Below are 10,239 nucleotides of genomic sequence, written 5' to 3' on the forward strand. Positions count from 1 at the left end.
CGCCATTCAATAAGATCATGGCTGATCTGTCGTGGCTCAGATCCACTTTCCCGCCCTCTCCCCATAACCCTTAATCCCCTCTCCTATCAAAAACCCATCAACCCGCGTCTTAAAAATATTTAGCGAGGCAGCCTCCACCACTTCAACGGGCAGAGAATTCCAGAGATTCACCACCCTTTGAGTGAAGAAGTTCCTCCTCAACTCCGTTCTAAACCGCCCCCCCCTTTATCTTGAGGCTGTGCCCCCTAGTCCTATTGTCTTTTTTGAGCGGGAAGAGTCTTTCCACCTCTATCCTATCCATCCCATTCATCATCTTATACGTCTCAATGAGATCTCCTCTCATTCTTCTAAACTCTAACGAGTACAAGCCCAGTTTATTCAGCCTCTCCTCATAGCTCAACCCCCTCAACTCCGGTATCAGCCTAGTAAACCTCCTCTGCACTCCCTCCAAGGCCAAAATATCTTTGCGCAGGTGCGGCGCCCAAAAATGCACACAGTACTCCAGGTGCGGCCTCACCAATGCCCTATATAGCTGCAGCAAGACCTCCCTACTTTTATATTCAATCCCCTTCGCTATGAAGGCCAGCATCCCATTCGCCTTCCTGACCACCTGCTGCACCTGCAAGCTGGGTTTTTGCGACTCATGCACAAGGACCCCGAGGTCCCTCTGCACCGTCGCCTGCTGCAGTTTTTCGCCCCGTAAGTAATAGTCCTTCCTACCATAGTGGACCACTTCACACTTGCCAACATTAAATTCCATTTGCCATTTCCTGGCCCATTCGCCCAGCCTATCTAGATCCTTCTGCAGACTCTCCACACCCTCCGCACAATTTGCTGTTCCCCCAATCTTGGTGTCATCAGCAAATTTCGACACTCTACACTCGGTTCCCTCCTCCAGATCATCTATATAAATGGTAAAAAGCTGAGGCCCCAGCACCGACCCCTGGGGCACTCCACTAGTCACCATCCGCCAATCCGAATAGCACCCGTTGACCCCCACTCTCTGCCTCCTATTTGACAACCAATCCTCTAACCACGCTAACACCCTACCCCCAACTCCATGTCCCTCGACCTTCTGCAATAACCTCTTGTGAGGCACTTTGTCAAACGCCTTCTGAAAATCTAGAAAGACCACATCCACCGGCTCTCCTCTATCCACCGCCCTAGACACATCCTCATAGAACTCCAGTAAATTTGTCAGACACGACTTCCCTTTAATGAAACCGTGCTGCGTCTGCTCTATCAAGCAATTCCCTTCAAGATGCCTCGCAATTTCCTCCTTAATGACAGATTCTAACATTTTACCTACCACAGACGTTAAACTAACCGGCCTATAATTCCCCGCCTTTTGCCTGGCACCTTTCTTAAACAACGGCGTAACATTAGCCGTTTTCCAATCATCCGGCACTTCCCCGGAATCCAGCGACGTTTGGAAAATAACCACCAAGGCATCCACTATAACCTCCGCCATTTCTTTCAGAACCCTCGGATGCATTCTATCCGGTCCTGGGGACTTGTCCACAATCAGCCCCTCCAGTCTGTCGAGCACCACCTTTCTAGTAACAGTAATGTCATTAAGACCCTCCAGTCCTACCACCTTTCCATCGCTAACACCCGGCAAATTATTCACGTCCTCCTCCGTGAAGACAGAAACAAAAAAGTTATTCAATACCTTAGCCATATCCCCATCCCCTACCACTAGGTCCCCTTTCTCATCCTCTAAAGGACCAACATTCACCCTAGCCATATTGTCCTCCCTCTGTATAGCTGTGACATTCTTCTTAATTAGTAAAACAACATCACCCATCTCACCTGAAGCATCTAAATCCTGGATTGCTAAGTGGCCAGTCCTTATTCCTTGTGTTATTCATATTCCTTGTGTTAAAGCAAACACACCTCAGACCATCCGGCCTGTCATGTTTTGTATACTCTCCGTGTTTTATTTCTCTTCGCCTTACTGGACCCGTTCATTCAGAGACATCCAGTCTCTGTACTGTGGCCCTTCTTGATTTTCATCTTTGGTTTCTCTATCTTCCACTTTTCCCCTTACTGCCTTTTTGTTTCTGTCCCCACTTTACTTCCTTCTGACTTCCTGCATTGGTTCCCATCCCCTTGCCACATTAGTTTAAACCCTCCCCAATAGCACCAGCACTCTCCCTAAGACATAGGTGCAGACCATCTGATATGTACTGGCCCCACCTCTCCCAGAACCAGTTCCAGTGTCTCAAATTGGAATCCCTCCCTCTTGCACCATCTCTCAAGCCAAGTATTCATCTTAGCTATCATGATAGTCCTACTCTGACTAGTACGTGGTACTGGTAGTAATCTCAGGATTACTACCTTCTGAGGTCTTACTTTCTAGTTTAACCTCCTTACTTTCTAGCTTGTAGGACCTTATTCCGTGTTTTACCTATATTGTTGGTGCCTACATGCACCACAACTGGCTGTTTACCCAGCCCTGAGTGCGCTGCAGCCACTCGAGATATCCTTGACACTTGCATCAGGGAGGCAACATATCATTCTGGAGTCTCATTTGCACTTGCAGAAACACATGTCTATTCCCCTTACAATCGAACTCCCTAACACTATAACTCTGCCACTCTTTTTCCTGCTCCTATGGAACAGAGCCAGCCATGGTGCCATGAACCTGGCTGCTGCCACCTTCCCCTTGTGAGCTATTACTCCCAACAGTATCCAAAACGTTATACTGTTTTGGAAGGAGATGACCACAGGGGACCCCTGACTGCCTTCCTACTCTTCCTCTGTCTCGTGGTTACCCATTCCCTATCGCCCTCTGTAATTTTTATCTGCGGTGTAAATCAACTCACTGAACATGTTATTCACAACTTCCTCAGCATTGTGGAGTTCCAAAGTGAATCTGTCTGCAGCTCCAGAGCTGTGACATGGGCTAACAAAAGCTGTAGTTAGACACATTTCTTGCTCATCAAGGAGCCAGGGACACCAGAAGGATCCCTGAATTCTCACATCGCACAAGCAGCTTGACACAGGTCTGGGATCTCCTGTCATGACTTAACAAGTTAACTTACAACTACAATGCCAAGAGAAAAGAAAACAGAACTACCTATCAGTCACCAATCACTCACTGGTGGCTGTGACATTGCGGTTCAGTATCTTTCTACCTCTCATGTCCTCAAGTCTCCCTCCACAGGTCAGCCTCTTCACTGCTCCTGAAGATGAGCACCTCTTTCCCCTCAGCTCCAAATTTCTCATACCCTTAGTGGGTTAAACCTCACTCCAGCTACTGTTTCTCTCCACTGCTATGTGCAAGCTCACTGGTTGTGCCTTATACAGCTGAGGTGACTCCCATATTAGTTTAAAATTCCTAAATGTTCACATCTATTGAGGCCCTAATCAGGCTTCAGTTGATTGACAGATAACTGCCACTTAGCTAACTGGGTCAGCTGCTTATTGATCTTTAAACTAGACTACTGAACTTAAAGAGAAACACCAGTAGTTATCCACCCAGTCCCAAATTTCCAATACCCTCACTCTGGCTGAATCCCACTCCAACTACAGGCTCTCTCCCACTGACATAGTCACTCTTCTATTGGTGTGCGCAACCAACAATAGATTATCTTCCCACCTCCTGCAGTTAACTCTGGTGTACTCCAAGAGTCCTCACTATTTCATCTCTACATATGATCCCCTCTGTGCCATCATCCACATACCAACATTTTCCACTTGTACACTAATGACACTAGTTCTACCTTACTACCATCTCTCTCAAACACTGCACTCTCTCTAAATTATCAGACTAATTTTCTGATGTCCAGTAATGAATGAGTAAAATTTTCCACCACCAACCACAATGGATTTTTCTTCTGTTGTCCCCCACCACAAGCTCAGTTATCTAGCCACTGAATCTGTCCCTGCCCTGGCAACTCAAGAGGCTGAACTAAACTGTTCATAACCTTGGTGTCTCATTTGACCCCAAGATGAGCTTCCAACCATGTATCTGTATTAAGAATACACATCCTTCTCTAACATCATTTGACAATGGTTAGGTCAAAGTCTCTACCTTGGTTGACCTGCTGCTGAAACTAAGCCTTTGTTTCTTCCCTTGGGCTTGAATATTCCATTGCCCTTCTGACCAGCCTCCCACAATCTATCCCCTGTAAACCTCATCCAAAATCCCATGTCCTAACTTGTAGCGACTCCCTTTCACCCATCACCTGCCTGCTGACTCCTAGTTGAACAGTGCTGTGATTTTAAAGTTCTTCTCATTTTCTATCCTCTCCATGGCCCCACCCCTACTTCTAATCTCCTGAAGCCTGACAATGCATACCTGTGCTCCCACCAATTCTAATCTCAATCTCCCCAACTTTAACTGATCCTCCTTCAGCCCTAATCTCTGGGATTGTCTCCCTCCCCAAAACGCTCCAACTCTCTTCCCTTCTTTGACTAACCTTTTGCTTATCTAATATCTCCTCAGATGCGTTTTTTTTTAAGAACTCTTCTATGGAGCACTTTGGAAGTTTGACCATGTTAGCAGTAATACACAAGTACAAGCAGTAAATGGCTCAGAATGTTTTCTTCAACTGATAAAGTTAATATTGTTTTGACACTGATTTTACAGTTTCAATGTACCAATCTTAGTTCTTCAATTATAATGCTGAAAATTTTCATTTCAAATAGGTTCATTGATATCATGTTTGACAAATCTAGGTCATATTGAAACTTAACATTAACCGTGCTTTGGGACATCCTGAAGCTATAAGATGTTTTATAACATGCAATTTATTTAGTAAATATGTAGGATTTGAAATGTAGTCTTTTCCTACCTTGTTCAATTAAACTCCTGTCAAGTTGCTTTGTTTCTTTGTCATGAATTGGAAGTTTAAATAACAATGTATAATTAGCAGGAATGAATGACCAAAGACAAAAAGTCTGAAATGTTTTTGTGACCCCCAGGAATCATTTTAAACATAGTCAAGTCGCAAAGATACTGCAGCATGAGGGGTCAGAAAATTATTGCATTTCACTACAGATTGTAAAAAGTCCTATACATTTAGGCTACTTCAGATAGGTGAAATTATTAGACTTCCAGCTGGTAACATCTCTATTTCCAAGCCATAAGCTCCTGGTTTGAGTCCCACTCCAGAACTTGATGGTCAAGGAAGGTGCATTCATAACATGGCCAAACAGCTTGAGTAGCAACCTGCAAATCCTTCAGGTGGTAAGAGCAGGAGAGACTCCTGGTCAGCCACGCTTGATGGGGAGTGGTGTCCCTCAAGCTATAAGCGTCTGGTATAACAGGCTAGTGACCTGTTCTAAAAGTCTCACTGTGGAAACAGATAAAAGTCTGTCTTGCACACTGCTAGGTGTGAGAGAGCAACAATAATTGGACTTCAAGTGGGTAGATTTGTGAGTTTTTCTTTTGTTTACCTTCCTCTGGGGTAAAAGTTCAGGGAATATCCTGGAAAAGGAAGTATAAAGATTACAACAGGACACCCTATGTCTGGCTCAACAGTAGTGCCAACTGTGCAGAAACCTTCCTGGTTTGCCATTCCATTGAAGAATGACATACTCTTTCGTTTCACTGTTTGCACCTTTCCAACCAGGTAGTTTCTTTGAACATAACACAAAATCTAAAGGAAGGTGATTTACCAATATGTACTGATGTTTCCCAGAACTAAAAGGAAAACTCCTCTGGCATCAGCTGGCTCTGAGATGGCTGTGCACACTAATGGCAGAATGAGTTCTCACAAGTTGAGGCAAGCACTGCCCCTCTGGTGACAATCAGCTCCAGAAAATTAGCATCCATTTGGCACAGTGCATCTTTTAACCCTGTGCAAGGTGTGTGTTTTCTCATGTGTTGTTTCATGAAACTCAATTTCCTCTCAGCCCACCTGACACCAGTTGTTTACTTTTGGCAGAAGAAATTAGAAATCAAAAGTAGTGGATTACAAGTCCTTCGGCTATTTTATAGCTCCTTTCATATTGTAAAACTGTTCAACCCATAAATGCTGAGTATAGATTGTGTGCGCAAAACTGACCTGTTTGGTTCCTTGTAACGTTACTGTTGCCAGTTTCATATTAAAGGCAGAAGATTTAATCGCTTCTGACTTGGATAATCTAGTTTCTTTAAAACAGTTTTGTTTCAATAGGCATGAAGTCTAACCATCTGTGATGAATTTCGTCTATACCACATCTTAAGTGTTAAATCTGGGTATTAATTATTTGCTTGTTCACTCCCTCCTCCTCAGCCTCTGCCCTTTAGTCATTCATTCCATCCCAAAAAAACTACATGCAACACCAATTAGTGGCATCAATACAAAGTTCCACGTATGAACAAACCTTTTGTCATCAAAGCTGTTCCGACCCTCTGCATATTTACGTTCACTCCTAAAGGAATTAACCAGAACATATAGATACAGCTCAATTTCTACCTCTAATGTTTAAATCTATTATAATGGCTTATCTTATGGTACGCTCAGTGTGAGGGTGAGACTTCCTGTGTGATTTGGCTTATCTAGTTAGAAGGCTTCAGCTTAAGAAAGATTTTGGGCAAAAACCATTGGGCTTCTTCCAGGTCTGAGCAAGAATCTGAAAAAAGAGATTCCATGTAGTTAGAAGCCATAAAACAAGCTCAGAGAGCAATAATGAGAATGGAACTGAGAGCTCCTGATCATCAATGATGTGAATAACATTGAACAGAATCATAAGAACATAAGAAACAGGAATAGTAGGCCATCTAGCCCTTCAAGCCTGCCCCGCCATTCAATAAGATCATGGCTGATCTGAAGTGGATCAGTTCTACTTTCGTGCTTTCTCCCTTAATTCCCTTGTCTATCATAAACTTATCTACCCATGACTTAAATATATTTAGCGAGGTAGCCTCCACCAGTTCAACGGGCAGAGTCACCACCGAGTGAAGAAGTTCCTCCTCAACTCCGATCTAAACTGCCCCCCACCCTTACCTTGAGGCTGTGCCCTCTAGTCCTGCTATCCTTTCTAAGCAGGAAGAATCTCTCTACCTCTACATCCCTTTCATTATCTTATACGTCTCTATAAGATCCCCTCCTCATCCTTCTGAACTCCGAGTACAGACCAGGTTATTTAGTCTCTCTTCATAGTCCAACCCCCTCATCTCCACTATCAGCCTAGTGAACCTCCTCTGCACTCCCTCCAAGGCCAATATATCCTTGCACAAGTGCAGCAACCAAAACTGCACACCATACTCCAGCTGCGGCCTCACCAGTACCCTGTACAGATGCAGCAAGACCGCCCTACTTTTATATTCTATCCCCCTTGCTATAAAGGCCAGCATTCCATTTGCCTTCTTGATCAGCTGCTGCACATGCAGACTGGGTTTTTGCGACTCGTGCACAAGGACCCCCGGGTCTCTCTGCACCATAGCATGCTGCAGCTTTTCGCTCTTTAAATAGTAATCCCTCCTACTATTATTTCTGCCAAAGTGAACAACCTCACACTTGCTAACATTATACTCCATGTGCCAGGTCCTCACCCACTCGCTTAGCCTATCCAGATCCCAGAATCCACTCATGCTGAGTTGGTATCAATAAGACAGAGAAGTTACTATGTGCTGGTGGGATGTCTTGCATGGAATAGAATCCATTGCAAACGTGCTATGCATGTTGTTGAGATTTCAGTTATCCTGCCATGAGAACAGCTATGTTCCATTTAACTTTTTTTACTCTTTTATGGGACATGGGCATTACTGGCAATGTCAGCATTTATTGCCCATCCCTAATTGCCCTTGAACCAAGTGACTTGCTCAGGCAAGTTAAGAGTCAACCATATTGCTGTGGATCTGGAGTTGCATTTAGCTCAAACCAAGTAAGCTCTCTAGTCTCTTCTCTAAAGGATATTAATTAGATTTTTTTTGAATGACAACTGACAATAATTGTAGTACCATTACTGAAACTAGCATTCAATCCCAGATTCACAATTAATTGAACTTAGATTCAAATCCTGCCATGACAGCTGATGAAATTTGTGTCCAAAGAGCATTAGTCTGGACTTCTGTATTACTAGTCCAGTGACATTACAACTTTGCCACCATTTCTCCTCTATTTTGTACAAGTGGTCAATGGAGCTGTGGGTTAGGGAGTTGGAAGGTAAATGCTTTCAGGGGACTTTAATATGGACCCTGATAATTACTGCCCACCCTTCAGGCAGACAGTGATACCATGGTAGATCTACTAAAGATGGTATGCAGTTATATCTATTTACAGGACTGGAACTAAATGCAAGAGCTGGTAGCAGCCAGTGAGGGACAACAGGAAAATATCTAAACTGGCACAATGTAACCATCAGTAACCAGGTGCCAAGCCCTATGACGTCTGAACGATATTGAACATTTACTATCAATGGCAACTTTATTTAATCCACATGACAAACATTACTGGCTCTGGTCATACAAATAACATCCAACTGTCATGGCCAAACCTGTTCCAAATTTCCAGTCTCAGACATGATGCAGTTAGTAACAGGTACACTTCCTTCACTAAAAGATTATGCAGCCTCCTGCCTCAAATATACCCCGTTTACAAACCTATAATATGATCTCACTGCTCGTGATATTTGTGTCATGAGTTAACTTACAATGTGGAGATGCTGGCATTGGATGACACTACCATTGTTCATATTTCCTTTGCAAAGTAAACGTCACATCTTCTAGCTGATCACATTCAATCCTAGATAAATCAGGTAATAAGTCATTTTAGTCCCATTTCTTTCACTTGAACTGGTTGTGCAGCCTCCTGACTCAAATGGGCAACTTGGATCCACTCTGCCAGGGAAGGATGAGCTTCCTTGCCAGCAAATAGAAGCTTTGGTCCCAGAGGTTAAAGCCTCAGTAGACCAGGGGATGCTATCTCTTCCACAATTGGGTAAGTGCCACCATTAAGCAGGCTGAGGCAGTGAAAAACAATAACTGCTGTCAAAGGCAGGATGTGGCCAAGAATGGTTGGCTGGAGTCTTCTTCCCAGGACTGGAGCTAGAGCCTGAAACTAAGCGATGGGCTGTGATTCAGGCAGAGTCAAGTCACCCTCCTCTGTAAGGGGACCTGAGATGACAACAGATTAAGGGGGCGGGGGGCAGGCAACAGCTGTCTCAGAGCAGGCACAGGTTGGAAAAAATTTCATCATTAACAGCATGGCTCTTCTCACCTTGGCCTCTACTTATACAGCATTTTCTTATTGGTGATGATATAACAAAAGTGCAGCAGATTGGTTCTTGGGACGAAGGGGTTACCTTATAAGACACAAACAATTGCACTCATATGCTCTGGAGTTCAGAAGAATGAGGGGTGATCACATTGCAACATATGATTCTGCAGGAGCTTATGTGAATTGATGAACACAGATCATTTCCTGAGTGGCAGGGTCAAGCATATAGAGACAAGAAATTTCTTCAAAGGGTTGAGAATCCTTGAATTTCCCTAACAGAGAATCATGGATACCCCATCATTACACATTATTTTATAGTTTTTATTAAAGCATCTCAACTTTCTATTCTCATTCCTAATTCAGTCTGACAATCACTGTCCAGTTTCAGCCATCATATTAGAGCACAAATGCAGTACAAGATTTGCAGATGTTGCCAAAAATGGAAAAATTAGCAAGACTATTTGTAAGAGGGGACTAAAGGAAAAATTTAAAAGATAATGGTGGTAGTAGTTGAGAATATTTTCTCACCAGGTGGGTGGTTCCAACAGCAAGCCCTGTAGAACACCTGGAAACAACTTGCCATGCACATCATCCAATGACCATTAAACCTTTTTTTCACTAAGGCAACTGTGATCCAGTTTCCCACATTATCCTGTATTCCATAGGTTTTTAAGTTTCAACCAATCTTGTCAAAATCCACGCACATAACATCCACCTTCTTGTGACTTGCTCAAAGAATTCAATCAAGTTCATGAAGCATGACCATCCTATAAGGATCCTATGCTGACCATCCCTGATATGTCCATGCCATTTCTTTACATGAACCTACTGTTGTTTTTATAATGCAAGGATGGAGTTCATATCAGTTACTAATACTCAAGCAAAGGTCTCTTACCAAGTGTGTGTAGTGTTTACTGGTAACTTCATCTCAAATCATGATACCTTACTATGTAATCTACCATCAAGGCATGTCTAAAAGGAAAAAGGATGGATGAAAAAAAAACACATGGCAGCTAATTTACTTGCAAGACAAGCCATCATACTATTGCTTTAGTGTTGATAATCTCTCTTCATTCTCGCGTTA

The sequence above is a fragment of the Carcharhinus amblyrhynchos genome, chromosome 7 (genome assembly GCF_965287045.1).
Source record: "Carcharhinus amblyrhynchos chromosome 7, sCarAmb.v2.hapA, whole genome shotgun sequence".
In the NCBI taxonomy this organism is placed as follows: domain Eukaryota; kingdom Metazoa; phylum Chordata; class Chondrichthyes; order Carcharhiniformes; family Carcharhinidae; genus Carcharhinus; species Carcharhinus amblyrhynchos.